We start from the raw sequence: 17,489 nt of genomic DNA on the forward strand, positions 1-17,489 counted from the left end.
ATAAGCCAGCCTGAGAATGTTTGTTCATGTCAGAAAAACTTTGGAACAAGAAACAGGCACATCAGAGAATCTCTAATCTGAAGTGTTAAAAATATCTGGATCCAAGAGAGGTTAACGGCAGCAGCTGGGTATGGAGAGAGGTTAAAAGGTTGGAAATATGGATCACCGTGTTGCCTGGGATGGCAACGTTGTGAAGGCCTCTTACAACTGCTCTGCAGACAGAGGTAATTACTGAGGTCATAAGGAACATTTGTGTTGACTGAAAGTGTCTTTAGTGAAAAGCCACATTTCTTAAGTGATCGTGAACAGTGCTAGTCCTGCTTGCAGGATCTAGGCTCCAAGGAGCTGGCAGTCACTGAGGCACACACGTGCTTGTGGGTCAGTTGTCACTAATGGTAAAGGTCCCTGGATCTGAGGCCCATTTTACAGGTCTTGCTGAGATACCAGAATACAAGGAACATATTCCATCCAAGAAAAGATAAGCGCTACCCCTCAGATAAGTAAAGATAAGAGTTGTACAGAAATGTGAGACAATTAGGTCCCCATACCACTGAATCCATTTTCTAATTACAATGGGCAGAATATATGTGGTGTCTGTTTTGCTTGTTTATAATAGGAACTAAGACAGGCAGTGGAAATATTCATATCATTTTGAAATCTCAATCTTAGTTTTCCGAAAGGTGTTCACTAATTTAATCCATAAAACTTGTTAAGATTAGTTGAAAGAACAGGAACAAATAATGGAGAAAAGGTAAAGTTAGGGAACTAGAAGGACTTTGCAGATCTCAGGCTGACTCTTACCCTAAGGCAGTGGCTTGCAAACAAAATGTACAGAAGAAACGCAAGGAGCTCGTTAAATGCAGAGCCCTGAGGTTGTGTCTCAAGGGGCCGGCGGTGGGGCCCAGGAATCTGGGTGGATCTGAGGCACTCTGATAAACTGTCCTCTGTGCTAGACTGTTCAGTCCTCACGGGAGCCTTCTCCTCTTCAAGCGGGCCAGTTCTCCTGCGCTACAGCAGCAAGAAACTAGCACTTAGCAATCTCAGGTGCTGAGAGCTCAAAGGGAGCATATGGATGCAGCTACAGATGCTATATGTCTATTTTTATTTGTTGTCTGATACAATTGCACTTAAGTAGTTCATTTATTTTAATTATTTTTATGTGAATTGGGAAATGATACGGTTCACCCAGTACTGGTGAGAAGCCAAAAATCATTCTCAAGTTGTACTTGAGTTTCAAGCACTAAATGATACAGCTTAAGATATGAAAAATGGCTTGAACTGACTCTTCAGGAAAGTCATAAAAAACAGCACAGACAGTGCTTATTATAAGAAGGATGTATGCATACACATTCAAGTTTTAGAATACTCAATTAATCATCACTGACCTCGGGAATTTAAGAGGTTATAGCTTAGCGATAATGTAAGGGAAACCACAGGCTTTATTCTCCAGTGTGCAAGTGATTTTGTGGCCATAGGCTACAGAGACTAGAGTATCTTAGCTACATAAGGGCGAGGTGAGACTCTGTGTATGGATGAACATAAATCCTTCGTAAATACTACATAAACAACACAAGCACACACCTTATTTGTGTTGAGTTAATCATTGTAATCAGAGAGTAATTATAGTGATTAATAACAAAAATAATCATTGAAACTCCTCCACGACCATATTGTCTATAGTATACATCATTGATCGGTAAGAAATAAGCTCCTTTGTTAGCAGTATTTTATTTTGAAGTGTTTCAGATAAGTAGAAAAATATCATTAATAATATCCTATGGTTCCGACATGGTTCTCAAACAGAAAATGTAACTTTCCAAAGCAATGAAAAAAACCTGAATAACCTGAATAACTGTCAATAACGGGTTGTCTGTGTGTGTGCATGCTTATGGCTTTACTGAGTTTACAACTGAAAATTAAAAATTTACAACTGAAAATAAAGAGATGGAACAGAAAAAAGATGAAGGAGGGAAGAAAGGAAAGAAAGAAGGAAAAAAGGAAGGAAATGGAAAAGTTGAGAGTAAATCTATTGATTAGCTATTTAGCTATTGCCAAAGGGGTCCACAGAACCAAGAAAACTGTAAAATCTTTCTTACTTCCCCTCTTTAAGTAATATTCAAAATCTTTTACTTAGAATCATCTCTCTTCATTTCTGAATCTCCTCAGAGTGATGATTTTTAAAATAAAGTGCATTCCCTTTGATATGGATGCTCCATATTTAGAGGTCTAACGCCATACAAAGTTGGGAAATATTTAATTTACATGCTCCATTCTTCGCACATAAGAAGATGCTTCATCAGTGATTTCATAGAAGAGATAAAAGGCAGAATGAATTTTGCCCTCCAACCCTGAACCCCTCCCCAACCCTTCCAAATTCTTCCCTTCATCCAGGAAGCAACACCTTTCTTGTCATAGAGTTCTTATACCACCTTCAAGACATTTCTGGAGAAATAATCACTACTTATACCTCTGGTGGCTTTTGGGGGTGAGAACAGAGTGCACACAGGGTGAGACCAAGTGACAACATGGTAGCTATGGCGCAAGGGACAAGGAGCAACTATGTGCCTCCTATGCAAAGAGGGAACAGAAAAAGAGACAGGAACAACAGGGACTAAAGCGCACTATATTTTTTAAAAAATAATAAGTAGACAAATTTTCAAGAAACATCATGATATTTTGCTGACAGAGAGCTCATCATCCAATCCCAACCTTTTCAAAAACAACAAAATGTCTTCCTCAAGTAAGAGCCAGGCTTCCCATTGACGTGTACCCAGGGCTTCCCTATGTGTCTGCAGATGAAGTGGTGGCCGGTGGGAGGGACCTGAGACAGGCTGACAATCTCCTCCCTAAACCTCGCCTGCCCAACACAGCAGGGAATCTGTGGAATTTATGGAACCATGGATACTCCTTTGGATTATGAACTCTTTTCAGAAAACTTTGGAAGAGAAGTTCATCTAAAGGAGTAACACGATGATAGTGAAGTGAGTTGCTGGAGTGGCTGGCTTCTCTGACAGAACATAGTCCAGGAGAATTGTGGGACATGAAGAGGCTGCTGAGGAAGAAAAGGACCTTGAGAGTCACATCAGTGAAAGGCCATGAGGAGACAGAGGCACTCAATAAAGAGCTGTTATTGATTTTACAAATTGCTGCTGGGTGAGTGGAGCATGCCAGAGGGAAGGAAGGACAAGTTGAAGGTGAGGATAGGGAAGTTGATGATACAAAGGCAAACTTCAGCAGCCTTACACTGTTGCCCACACCACACAGATAAGATCAATGTAGAAGGACTTAAAAACTCAGACTTAACTAGGAAGCCACTAATTCTATATATTTATGCTAAGGTTCCTTAAATTTAAGTGTAAGATTATGTAATCAATAAGCAACTTAGAAGATGTCTGATGTAACTAAAAAATAAAATCTTGGAGCCCTATTCTGGACAAATGGATATATAATTATTTTCATAAGTCTGATAAAATCAAATATGAATACAAAAAGAAAGTTTCTCTGCAAAGAATACTATATGAACACTGACAAGGATAATATACATTGGCAACTCCACAATGTAAGACTTCTTGGTATAATATATATTGGTTTAATCAACATATTATCATAAATATATTTTATATTTATTTCAAATATAAAATGCTCTATTATGAAATAAAACTGCTTTGAAGCGTGAAAGCTGATAGAGAAGAAGACATCTGCTAAAATATTGTTAGATAACTGAGCTATTGAGAGGTTTTTCAGGAATATGGGATAGCCTTGAAAGTGAAACAGTACAATGATAGCTAACATTTATTAAGCATTTTCCACTTGCCAGGCACTAAACAGCTATAGGAATACAATTTCATGTCCTCCTCTCAGCAAAATTATCATCCTGGGGAGGTCCTGCCACTTTCCCCATTTTACTACAAGGATATTTACAAAATTAAACTCACGTGGTTATTAAGCGTCTGAGCCTGGAATCTAACCCAGGGTCTCTGATTGACCCTTTCCTCCCTGCTGTGCATTCTTTGAAAAGGTATTTCCCACGATGTTCCCACATGATGTGTAACTTTTAATTAGTGAAAACGACTTTTTAAAAAATTATCAGAACTTTTGAGTGTTACTCGCCAAAATATCTCATTAAAGGCTACAAATTCCCATCAGGAACACCTGTGAAATGCCTCTTTTGTATCTTCCATTAGTGTCAGTTTATGAGCCAGTATCAAATAATCTGCTGCTCCATAACCACATCACAGCTTCCATCAAGCACCTTTTTCACTACATTTGGTTTGGATTTTTGTTTCAGCAACCAATTCATCCCTAATGATAATGATTTGCCAACAATGAGACTGTTAAGACTGCATAGCAAATTCCTAAGGAGATTTCTATAGACACTCCCGCAGACAACATTACTGAGAAGTGTTTTCACTTCACTCCTAAAGTGTCCACCTTGAAGAGGATGACACGTGTTTCGACATGTATTTAGGAAATACTTTCTGGTGGGAAAAAAATGTCGATTACAAATGAGCACAGGTTACGAGTATAAGGAAGCAGTGTAACGTCATAGTTAAGGGCAATACTGGAAACAAAGTTTCTTGTCCTTTGTCTGGCACTTAATGAGCTATGTGATTCTGGGCAGACAATGTCACCTCTCTAAGCTTGGTCTTTAAAATCTGTAAAATGGGGAGACTAGTAGTACCTGTCTAAAGGTTGTTGTTTGGATAAAAAGAAATAAAGTTTGTAAGGCAGTTAATACAATTAAATGAACTAACGCAGTTAATAGGACACTGACAAATAGTGAGTGGCCATTAAATGTTAGGCACTTTGAACTCATTTCTTTCAACCCATATTCTAATAAGATAGAACTATTTTTGCATGTATACTACAAATATCATTGTATTGCAAATATGAATATTGATATAGAAATATTTAACTACAAATTTAGTTAAAAACATTACTATTTATAGGCAATCCGACCTTTTTGGTTTGTGTCTTCGACTCAATGAACTAGTATTACACAGATAAAACAAACTGGTTTTAATCACCGACTTAAATTTAAAGTTTTATTGCATTTTACTTTTAATTCTCCCCATATTTCAAATGATCTGGAGAGACTTCATCTTAAACAATGAAAAGTAATTCTATCTTTCCCTAGTAAGTTAAAATATGCATATAATTATGTATCTCCTTATTTTTAATTCTAGTATGTACTGGAAGTATATAAATCTATGCATGATCTTGCCTTCTTGAAAACATGAAAATTTTATATTATTTTGCTTGGTGTGAAATTTCAAATTATAAATAAAATATTTTAGAAATAATTTTGTAAGTTCTCAGCTAAGTAAAATACCATCATTTGGAAAAATTACCTAAAGAGAGGAAAAGAGGTACATTTTGCTGTGTGGTAGCTTTATTCTCTCTTTTCTAGACTTCTTTGTCTTAACTTGGTGTTCTTAACAAGGAGAGTTAGCACGAATATCAGATACAAATTGTTTAACATTCTCTGAGTCTGTTTTTTCCTGTAACACGTACTTGTAGCAATCATGAAATCAATAGGAATCATGCACATCCTAACTGGGGACTTTACTAAAAAAATGTAAAACCAAAAATGCAAAATGTCTATGGCTTCCGTTTGTCAAGAATTGGTAAAGAGTCCCCTAGATATAGCTGTAATGTTGAGCACGCATGCCACAGAGAACGACTTCTAGGTCCCTCTTGAACAGAATGCTCCATTAGGCATTCCACGGGCTCCCCCTTCCCAGCAGGCCTCTGCCCAGCCCAGTTGCCATAGATGGCCGTCAGACACTTGGAATGACATCAGGAGATAATCTGAGCAGGCTCTGCCCTAAAGAATTCAAGCTAGCAGGAGACTGAAGATATCGATGTCTTCTTGGCTGACAACAGCATTCCAAAGGTCAACCAGGGTGAAAAGAGGATGGACTTGGAGCTTCCAGTGCCTTTTCAACAACCAAGCAGCTAGGAAGTATAAGGAAGCTTCCCTGAAGGAAAAAATAAATAAAGACAAAAGAAGCCTGAAAGTATCCTAAAGGTGCCATGGCTATGAACGGAAAATAAGGCAAGCTATTCCCATGAAGTCAGAGAATTTTAGGATTGACGACATCTCTACTTTTTCAAGGTAAAACTCACCAACAGTTCTCATCCTGAACCAATTCCTACTGCTCTGACAACCTACTTCTCCAAGATTTTCTGCTGTGACAGCCCCAGGATGGGTGAATATGGAACTTATCGGTATAGGAGTAGAAATTCTTCAGGAGAATAAGCATGGCTAACTTTCGCTGCAGTTTTCCACTTTTCCAGCCCTGTGCGCTATGTTAAATAGCTCTTTTAATCCTCGTAACAAAGTTTCGAGAGTATGTTCCACAGTTTACAGATGAAGGAACTGAGGCAAAGGGAAGTTCAGTAACTTCTGTATAATCCTACAGCCACCACATGATAAAGCCAACTGGCTCAGCCACACGGCCTCTTCCTATGAGACCAACCTTTTCACTAGGCAGCCATGGATAGGTTGAGGGCTTCTACCTCATCTGTAAGCACTTGAAGAATTAAAAAATTTTCTCTTAGGTTATTAGATTTCAGACAGAATGAGAACACTTTCTATCACGAACCACATGCAAATCGTAACTAGGAGAAAGACAATAACTCAAATATGCATTGGCTCAGGAGAAATCCAAGATTTAAAAAGCATTTTACTGTTATTGTTTTAAAATTATTTATCATTCATGAGTATTCTTAACTGAACACTTAAGGGTCCTTACTAAGGGTTAACTTAAAAACTAATTACCATAAATGGCCAGAATTAATACTGACATTTCACCCCCAGATAACAATAAGAAATATAAGGGATAACCATGGCAAAAACCAACCAAACAAATAAAACACTGAAGTTAGAAAGTTTATGCTTTGTCTCTAAGTCTTTATGATGTGTTCTGTCGCCTTATATGTCTCAGACAGTGTAATCTGTAATGAAGTTTTGTTCAAGTTTTTAACATTTCTGGTCAAATGCCGCCTGAGTGATATCAGTCTAAGACATAATGAATGGATCTGATAATATCTTCATCGAATTTGAGGAAGATTATGCTTTGCTAACAATTCTCACCTCGTGGAACACCTTTCCTCCCTGACCTTAAGAGTGTTTAGTTCTTACTTTAAAAGGATAATTCCATTTCCTCAGAATCTTTTAAGTTTAAGTAAGCACAATGTCATCCCAATTAGTCGCTTTCAAAAGGCATTATGTGAATCTGTGACACTACCAATAAGACATCTTTAGTTTGGGAGAGAGTGTTATCCCCCACGCACCTTCTTCTTTATTAAATGGGATTTCTTCCTGGAGGAATGCTTAGATATATTTCCTCTTGCAAAAGAGCACTTTTTTGTCTAAAATCTTCTGTCAGGTTACCTTTCTGTAATTTGCCTAGCCGATCCCACACAAGGTGCCCCGGGCTGGCACAAAGTGTGGCAGACCCTGTCAGGTGACCTTAGCTTCTTTCCAAATTTATGGCATGATTTTGGGATGCATCTCAACTTCTCTGGGCCTGACTCCCTTTCTCTGTAAAAGAAAAGTAGGTGCTTGTGTGTCTTCCCTAAGACCTCTTTCAGCAGGAAAATACTGAAATTCTGACTTTAAGTCCTTCCACACCAGTGCCAAGCAAAGCAAATGCAGCGAGTGTCCTAAAATTTGGCTGGTATCATAAGGGTGCTTCTTTCTTTTTTTCTAACCAGCATTCACTTAAACTCTATAGCAGCACAGTCCAGTAGAACTTTATGCAATGATGGAAATGTTCAACATCTCAAGTCGAATAAGGTGGCCACTAGCCGGCCGTGGCTATTGAGCACTTCAAATGCGGCTAGTGTAATTAAAGAACTGAACTTTAAGTTTTATTTAATTTTGATTAACTTAAAGAGCCACTTGCGGCTAGCCGCTGCCATATCAGTAGCAGCTTAGAGCTTCAAGAACACGACAATACAAACCCGAGCACTCTACGATGCCTTTGGAGCACAGATCTTTCGCCCACCCTTGGTACAGCTCCACAGACAGATCACAGAACAGCACAGGCATTTGCATTTAGTGATGGCATTTCGGCAAGAGAGCCAGGCACTGCTCTCGCGTGCTAACAAATAAAGGGGGGTGGAAAGGGAAAGGAAGTTTTGGGGGGTTTTGTGGGTTTTCTCCCTAGTATCCCAATTCTCCTTGTAGTTTGTGGCCTTTCCCCAGCCAAGACGCGCACATATCCACAGAGGGAGCTGAACTACTAGAGCCAGCGATTGGCTGTTAGTTTTTAAAATAATCCTGTAGACCCTGAGCGCTTGGGCTATCAAATCCAGCCACCCGGGACCCGTCCCTTCCTCTAGGCCTGTCAGGTGAAACATCAGGCAGGCTGGCGCGGGACAGGGGCGGCGGCCGGACCTGCGCTAGCCACTCTCGTTCTCCTAGGCTCGCAAAACGCTCGCAGCACTGCGGGAAGCCTGTGCCGCCGGAGGCGGAGCGCGTGCCAGCGCTTTGTGCACTGTGCGGGGGTGGGTTCATTATGTGCCTCGCTCCGAGCTCATGCCCTGCTCTTTGGGATGGTCTTTCGCCACCCTAGGGGAAACATCCCCAAGATCCCCAAACCCGACCAGCACGGCAACTCCCCTGACACAGCCACCGCCCGTTTCCAAAGCCCACCCACCACCGCTGCGCCCTCCTCCCTTCCCCAAGAGACCACCACGCGGCCTCTTCGCAAAGCCACCGGCCGCTTTCCCCCAAACCGTGACACGACCTTTCTAGACACAACCCGGCACCGCGCCCCCGCCCCTCCCCGCGGCCAGGCAGCCCGGCCCTCCCTCCGCGCCCCCAGGCCCAGCAGGCCCCCAGCAAGGCCCCGAGCCGCCTCCTCCTCGCCCGTGGCGCACGCACGTGGCGCACTCACCCCCTACTAGCTGCCTCGGAGCTCTAGAAACACTCCCGGGAGGGAGCCCCCGCCCCCTCAGCACCGTCCGCCCGAAGAAAAGTGGGTGGGGGGAAGTGGAGACGGGCAGAAAAAGGAGCACATAGGTGGTGAGAGCGGTGTTGCAGGGGAGGCCCGGCAATTAACTGGATGGCGTTGCGGCTGTTGCGCCTCTGCTGAACGCCTAGCCGGCGCGGATTCACTTTCCACACAAATCATCTGGAGGGATTGTTGCTGCCTGCAATCAATAACTCAGCGGAGTGAGCTGCTGAAACCAGAGGCGTCCCCTGTCTGGGTCTTTAAGGGGCTGTCCGGACTGAATCCCAGCCCTTTGCTTCGCAGACAAAGAAGTGGGCACCCAAACGGAGGACGAGATTTTTAACCCCCACCCCCACCCCGATCCCCGGTAAAGATTTTTAAAAATTAAAGGGCACACACGTAGAGAGGTATCTAGAAGAAATAGTTAAAAGGGGAAGTGTGAAAATCCATTCTTTGAATTGAAGGTTTCTGTGATATTTTAAGAAATGGGATAGAATCAATGTTCCAATGAACATTTAACAATTTTTTAAGTAAAGGTAAAGTCCATTAAATTTAGCCGTGCATATGGATACTTTTAAGTCAGCCACACATTCGCAAGCAAATTACTGCTCAAGCCTTATTTGGGCATACTGATCCAGGAAAAGGAAGAAATGTATCATAATTTGTAGTGGCATTTTTAAAAGCCTTAACATATCTTTCAGACATTATTTCACGAAGATTGCTCTTCTGTAAGGTGAAAAGGCCCTGGGAGATGTGTATCATGATTCCCACGTAGACTGGAAAGCCACGCAGAGCTGGGAGAAAGGGAATTCACTAGGTCACCTGATACTGACTACCGGTCACCAAGTTTAGACTAACTCAGTGTGAGCCTGAGCTTAAAAGACTGAACTCAGCTAAGACTCCTAAAATAAAAGTGGCCCAAATCCTTCCTTTCGCCTTGACTCTGAAGCAACTTAAAAATAAAAATAAATCTTAAGAGATGTCAACCCAAATATAGAGGCTTTATACATCTTAATGAGTCTTTACTATGAAACGTCTTCTTGCTAATACAAATGGGAAAATGGATATTGACCATCATGGTCTGATACCTTTCAAGGTTGGGAGGACCAGACCCATTCTGAAGCCAAGGAAAAGTTCATCTGTGGCTCAAAGTCGTAGAAAGCTAGTTTCAAACAGAGATGAGAACACAGGAGACTTCGTCTGTGCTTGATACAGTTCAATACTGCTTCAAAGGATAGGGTATTATTGTAATAGAATTCGTAAAGGGTACTGAATCCATATCACTAATCTCAAAAGTATTTAAAATGGGCCTTTAGGCAACACATAAAGTAAGCCCTTTCAGCAACCTCAGTATCCCAACTTGATAAATTTTGTTAGTTTGGGATATGATGGATTTGACTTTCTTCCTTGTAATTCTTCATCAGATATAAAATTAAAGATACAAAAATAAAGATCAATATAGGATCTTTAGATATGAGATAAAGGATATGATAAAACCTTGGCTTGGAATAAGAAATCCTCTGTGTATTACAGATTTGCAATCACAAGCAGTCCTTATGGTGTTTGTGCATGGGCTAACGCTGTAACTAAAGAATTTTTGAAATTTAGATATTTGGCACTATTTATATTAAAGATTATAATTATTATCACAGTTAATGATAATGTGAATTATTTTATATTCAATACACATTCATTTGGTTTAAAATTAGAATTAACATTAATGTTACTTCAGATTAGAAGTTTTAGAAATAAATTTATTTGAATCTACTTTAGTATCAGCATTCTTAAAAACTTTTTTTTAACTATATACCTTGTTGAACTCACACATTTTAAGGTGCCAAAGAAGAGTTGCAAACTGTGAAGTAACTTCTATGAAGAGATGAAGTAAAGAATGGAAGGCAAATGACCGTACGTGTAAGTGGTGAGTGCCTAACATCTGTCACATCATCCACCACAAAGTTCATTCATAAAACTGCCAACTCTTTGTCCTTAGATATTTATAGTGGGGACATGTATGAGAGTGATAGAGTTATAGAACCAGTGTATGCTTTATATTATAAGCAATACCATACCATTTTGCTTCAAGCTCACATCACCTTTCCGGGCCTACCTTTGCAAGTCTCTTTTACAATTACTCCATTTCAGGGGAGGTTATGTATGTCATCTCTACTGTAACTATAAAAAGATACAACCTTTTTAATGCTACTGGAATTTGTATCTTACTACTTTTTATACTTTTCCGAACTTGTATGTTCAATGATCCTGTTTGTGTTGAAAGTATTCTGGCTGAAGAGCAAATACTATACAGTTGAATAATCTTGAGGGGTAGATTAACCTACAGCCTTTCTTCATCTTAGGGTGGGTTGCTGTGGCAACCACCCCAGCTAACTTTAAAATAATCTTTTAAAGCTCACTTCAAGAGCTACACCCAGCGTGGGCCAAGCTTAAAAGCAGGCAGACCAGCGCACAGGGTGTTAGCAGACTGCTGATTTAATGTAGGGATGTCGTAAAGAGAGGAGGGTGGAGTAAGATGGCGTGCAACCCTGAAGAGAAATTGGCAATCAGCTTTCCCTAGAGTTAAAATCCTGAGGATCATGCTGTCTGTGACTTCTGTGGCTCTTTAATTAAATATATTGCTAAACAATTCTTTTGGGGGAAAAGCAAGTCAATATATATTTACATGTTTAATAAAGCACTTAGGATAACTATTTAATGAAGGGAATATTTGGTGATTGGGAAAAAAAAAAAAGCTAGTTTAAATAGTACATCAATTCCAAATATCATTTTCTCTTAAAGAAAAGAGGAACAGAAAAGCCACTAGCTTCCAACTGGCTTAAATGATATAAGAACTTTCTATTTTCCAGTCATAGAACTGGAATAGATTGGAGAATTCATTTAACGCATAAGCAAACTGAAGCCCAGAAAGGACACACTCATTAGTCAGGCACCAATCTTGAACCAGAGAGTCCAGGCCTCCTAACACTTGATACAAGCTCCTCCCTACACCAGAACATCTTCTGACCCTAGCCAAGGACCAGTAGGCAGCAAGGATCAAGTTAATTTTGGTTAAAAAAAAAAAGTGTCCAGAAGTCTTTAAAGAATAATACAAAGCACATTTTGGATTAACCACTTTATAGATGACCAATAAATAATTTTAAATCTCAGGTGACTTTCTACTGTATATTTCTGCATAATCTCTTCTGTTCTGGAACAACTATAGAGGCCCATGGGAAAGAAACTAATACTAATATTAACTTAGATCACACATAATTAAGAAGCTAAATCTGCTAAGGGGAATATCTTATATTTTAAGAGGCCAACTGTGATATATTCCAGATCTGAATTATTTTCAAATTATCCACAGTGCGGGGTTATACATATTTTTGAATGCTCGTACTATCATTGACAATTATGGGTTTGTTATGATGTTTAGTATTAAATAAATCTTAAAAATGTTAAAAGGTAAAATAGTTTCTTTTTGAAGGAAAACAATCTAAAACTGAAGTGTACTGTGGTAGATAGAAATATTCTCTATAATCCATCAAAAATAGTCTGGCCCAAAGTCATGTATTGCCTGTGTCTACTTGGCTCATGTAAAATAGGCTGTTATAATTCAATACATTAATTTCAGGCATTATAGCAAAAAACTTAGACGTTTCTGCAAAATGGCTTGCTTTGTCAGGACTTTGTGACTGGAAAAAAGTAAATTCATTTCACTTTTACCACCATATATAGACATATCTTAGTAATCAAAATGTCTGTGACCTTTAAATTTTTGGATTTTTTTAAGAAATTGTACCTTAAATGAAAACCTGATATAGATTACCTCTGTCATATTTTTAAAATGAATTCATGATAGTAGCAAACTCACCGGATGAAAAACATCAAGCAAACAAATATATTGTAGATACTAAGCTGCAAGAAATATCACTCTTTCAGATGGTTTTTGCTTTGGGACAGTTTGCCATGCTTTCCTATAATAAAGCAAGAGAATTTTCTGAGCTGTGCTGATAGTCACGATGGTGATGAGCCAGAAGCCTGGAGGTTGCTCAGATCTACTTGTACTTGCCTGTAAAATCAACCTTCTCCTTTCAAGGGAAGCCTTGGGGCAGACACCTAAATGTTGAACCCACTCTTCTGAGAAAAGCTCCTCACATCAGATAGCCCCTACAATGAAGCAGGAGGCTTTTCCAATCACCCTGTCCTCACCGTTAAAATAGTCTTCAGGCAGAGCGCAGAACTTGACAGGAAATGCAACTACTCATTGGGTTAAACACACAGTGCTGAAAGGAATTTTTTAAAGTGAGGAAATACCTTTAATTAGCTAGATATTTCAGTATACTCCCATTGTCTCCTCTTGTACATTCAGTTATTATTTCCCCAATGTATTTTCTCTTCTTCCTTTCACAATATTAAAATTGTTAAGTTTGGTTTAGACATTTTTATATAATCTGTAGTCCTACTGGCGTGCAATCTTGTCTTTCCATGGTTTGTGTACTAGTTGGTATATTTTATCTTTGGCTTTATTGGGAGTGGTGTAAATTGGCTAGGGAGGGGAGGTGCCCAATCTCTAGTAGCCTTTCCTAAATCTTGAATATTAACCTATTTTTTTGGTAAGGAAAAGTGTTTACGATGCTTAACCTTAACATAAGTATCTTCCTTATCAGTCTCTAGTTCTGCTTCCTGTGCAGCTGAAACTCTTCAGGATAAGTGAAGTCATCAGCTATCGGATAGGGAAGCCTAATGCATTTGGGAAGTTGGTTTGGTTTACATGTTAATGCCCTGGATAAAATCCAGTAAGGTGTGGAAGAGAGAGAGTGGGAGGGTGGAGGGGGAAATCTCCGAGGAAGCTGCTGCCTCGGTAAATATTTCCAAACTGATTAGAAAGTTCACGGCCCCACGAGGAAGTCAAGATTTCAAATACTGGTAATTGTTTTATTATTTTGTACATTACGGACTACCACTTGAGATGCATTTCGGCTCGCTTTCTAGCCCTCCAGCCTCTCAGAGCCGAATTCTGGGCGTGCAGGAAAAGCGCGCTGGAATCGCGTGCTGCAGACATCCTGGACGGTGGCTTTTATGCGTGAGTAACAGAGGAGCGCTCCGACCGGTGGAAGAATGAAGTGGTTAACGCGTCTCCAAACGGGGGAAAAGTCACAAGAGCAACTATTAGGGTCGCGCTCCGATTGGTCAGAGGAAAGATCCCGACTTTAGAAGGACTTTCCTGCTGGCTGGCTCGCAGCGTCCCCGGGGATCGAGCGCGCGGCAGCCGGAGACTCGGTTCTCCGAGCGTCCTCGGCGGCGGCGCCGGGAGAAAGCAGCGAGCCGCCGCTCGCGGTGTTGTCTTCATTTCGTGCAGTAAAGAATTGTCATTAGGTTTGCGTATGGCATGTGCCATTACCCCACCGTAAAACTAAAATTAGCAAAATGTCAGGAATGGAAAGATTGATTCACCAAGATGCAATTATCATTTAAAAGTCCTTGATTGAGGTACTGATGTTCAGTGATTTATTCTGCATACCATATACATAATTAAAGTAGTGTAGTGGAGTAATTTATCAATCTAGTTGAGACTGGAGGGGTGAGGAGGGAACTGCTGTATGTTTGTTTTATTAAAATGCTCCAAGGTCTAGTCCCGCCCCCCTTTTGCAAGAGTGAAACTGATGATTTCTCCAGCTCGCGAGGAGAGAGTCAACGGTTTGGGATTGTGAGGGAGAGGGAGACGGAGAGGAAGAGGCAGCGCGAGGCAAAGGCAAGGACAAAATAAAATTAAGGGGAAAAAAGAAGGCAAGAGGCACTTCATCGGGCGTGCTGCTTAGAACCCCAAGCCCGTGTGCTCCGTTTTCCCTGCCACCCCCGCCTCCCCTCCCAATATCCTTTCCACCACTCCCCCCGCCCCCCGCCTTTTTTACGCGATGTTTCAAAGGCTGTGAGCGGCTCTCCTTTTCCCATTCGTCTTCTGTCACTTCCTTCCTGGACGCAGTTTTCTGGACGAGTCTGGTTACTTTTAATCCGGCCGGCCGCTGAGAGCCACTTTCTCCTCCTCCTCCTCCTCTTCCTCCTCCTCCTCTTCCTCCTCCTCCTCCGAGCGGCCTCGGCGCACGCGAATGCGCGGCCCCGAGCGCGCCTCCCCCGCGCGCGCTCCCGTCGCGCGCGCGCACACACACATCGTCTCCAGCTCTCTGCTCGCTGTGCTCGCAGTCACAGACACTTGAGCACACGCGTACACCCAGACATCTTCGGGCTGCTATTGGATTGACTTTGAAGGTTCTCTGTGGGTCGCCGTGACTGCATGTTTGAATCAGGTGAAGCGCTTCAAGGCTGGATGAAGTAAAGATTATTATTTTTTTTCTCTTTCTCTCTCTTAAGAAAGGAAAATATCCCAAGGACTAATCTGATCGGGTCTTCCTTCATGTAAGTACCTCTGACATTTCTCGAGGAAATAGAAATAGCTTGGGTATTGTTTCTGAAATCTGCATCCAGATATTCCACGGCACGAGGTCTCTCCCTGTGCCTTTTTGAAGGCTGAAGTTGAGGTTTGTTGTGCGTTCTTTTCGTTAGATTCCATGATTTCCTTGTCTGTTGCTAGAAGTAACTTTTTAGATAGTCTTATCCATTTGTCATCAGTTATTGAAATCTCTCCTGCCTCGTTCTTGTCATACCAGTGTGTTTAAAGTTTCATGAAGTTAGTTCACGTCGTTAGCATCTTTGATATGGTGGAGCGTGTGGAGCCCGGTGGATTTTAATATTTCACAGAATAGTCTGTGACCTTGAAGTACATGCCTTAAGATGTAGCCGTTAGTTCACTGTGTAAAGATGCTCCTATGAGTTCCCCCAAAGACTCTGATTTGCTTTGGGTTGTGCTTCTGAGCCACTAATTCTTGGATTAGTTTGAGCTAAAGCATGGCTGTCTGTCAGAGTCCACCTTTGTGCATCTCCTTCCCTTACCAAAGAGCTGGCTTGATAGAGGGCTTCTTAATTGGTGTGGGCAAAAAGTAATACCCTGGCCGTGGTAGTCTGTACATTTCACAGTTTGTATTGGGATTTCAGTATCTGCAGTGCTGTTCAGGTCAAGTCAAATACTTAGCTGTTTAAAAACAAACAAGGCTAAGTCACTTAAATTGCTTTCTGTTTGGATGAAAGTTACCAAACTCAGTGATAAAGTTTGGCACCAAGGAAACATAGATAGACATGGCACATTGTTTATTGTATTATTAAATATTATGCAAGTATTTAAATTTAACACTAATGTTATCTCCTTCCCAGAATATGGCTACGGAGTCTTAAAAGAAATTTTATATCTGAAACATTTCTGACTATTTTAGATCCAGTAGTTATTATTTTTGGGGAAAAGCTCTTTATCTTCATGTTTCAGGAATGTGTGTCTTTTGTACAAAATACCTTTATATGTAAATGCTGACAGGATAATAAGTAGAATCCGGCTCTCTGCCAGTTCTTTACCGGGTCCTCAGTGGAGAATTGCTTTGACACAAAGTGCATTGTACTATTGTGAATCTGATACTAACTCTAATAGTAACTGTCTTATGAAATGGTTAGCGACTGCATATATTTTCTAAGTTCTATAAAGGGAACTCCAGCCTCTTCATTATACCGTCAAAAAGAGTGACCAGCCTCTTTTTCACTGGCACCTTGCAATGGAATTGTGGTTGCAGAGTAAAGATGTTGATGTAGAGTATAATAACTCCAACCCCTAGAGACTTGGTAGGGCATGGCAATGTGACCACCTGTGAACTCCATTTCACCTCTGTATTGCGCACTAATTTTAGCTTTAAATAGGTTAACAATCTCCAATTTGAAAATAAAACATCTTATTTAATTTTTTAAAAATGTCAGTTTTGGCTAGTCTTTGAAAACGTTCAGTATGTACCAGTATGTCACAAGCAATATCTTTGTTTCTCTATCAGTTTCGGTTAAATATAATGCAACTGATAAACCATATTATTATCTTCTAGTGTATGCCTGAAATGATTTATTAAGTTAAAAGAAGCAGTTCTAAAGCAAGTGGGTTCAGAGCTTGACAGGTAAAATGAGATGTACCTATCTCATATTCTATCGCAAGAGGACAAAAATCTCTAAAATCACGTCTCTCGTTCTCTTTGTAGGAAAGTACATATGGCTATACATTAGACTACTAATTCAATTCTAAAAGTTCTTCTCAAAACACACTTTAAACTCAGTATTTGTTTAAAATATAGTTCCTCAGTCACGTTAAGAAGATAATAGTTGGCAGTCATTTTACTTCAAGTTTTATGAAACTTTATAAAAATCTCCTGTTTTTTTACTAATGTAATTCATACAGCTTTGGAGTGTTTGTGGCATATTTTCCAGACTTCTTACTGAAGACAGTATTTTACTTCAGTCATTAATTATGCTATTTATATTCTAATTGTTGTGCATGTATGTGGAATAGAATGAAAGACAATATGAAACATGTAACTTTTATGAAATATTATTTGTCTGTTAGGTTTAATGAGCACTTTATAATAAAAAGTTAATTTTCCA

General features: G+C 40.2%; 1 protein-coding gene across 44 annotated transcripts in view; it reads left to right on the plus strand.

Moving 5' to 3' along the window:
- MEF2C (myocyte enhancer factor 2C) overlaps window positions 1-17,489 on the plus strand; it is a 166,402-nt gene that overhangs the window by 5,245 nt on the left and 143,668 nt on the right. For 16 of the 44 annotated variants that reach the window (XM_070517793.1, XM_070517806.1, XM_070517820.1 and 13 more), the window contains exon 2: window positions 10,801-10,887. The gene's annotated coding sequence lies outside the window, so the exon portion shown is untranslated. Of the gene's footprint in view, window positions 1-10,800; window positions 10,888-14,633; window positions 14,719-14,862; window positions 15,381-17,489 lie in introns of those variants that run through there. The other 28 variants (XM_014857055.3, XM_070517794.1, XM_070517822.1 and 25 more) reach the window with 11 other exon arrangements.

The sequence above is a fragment of the Equus asinus genome, chromosome 9 (assembly GCF_041296235.1).
Source record: "Equus asinus isolate D_3611 breed Donkey chromosome 9, EquAss-T2T_v2, whole genome shotgun sequence".
In the NCBI taxonomy this organism is placed as follows: Eukaryota; Metazoa; Chordata; class Mammalia; order Perissodactyla; family Equidae; genus Equus; species Equus asinus.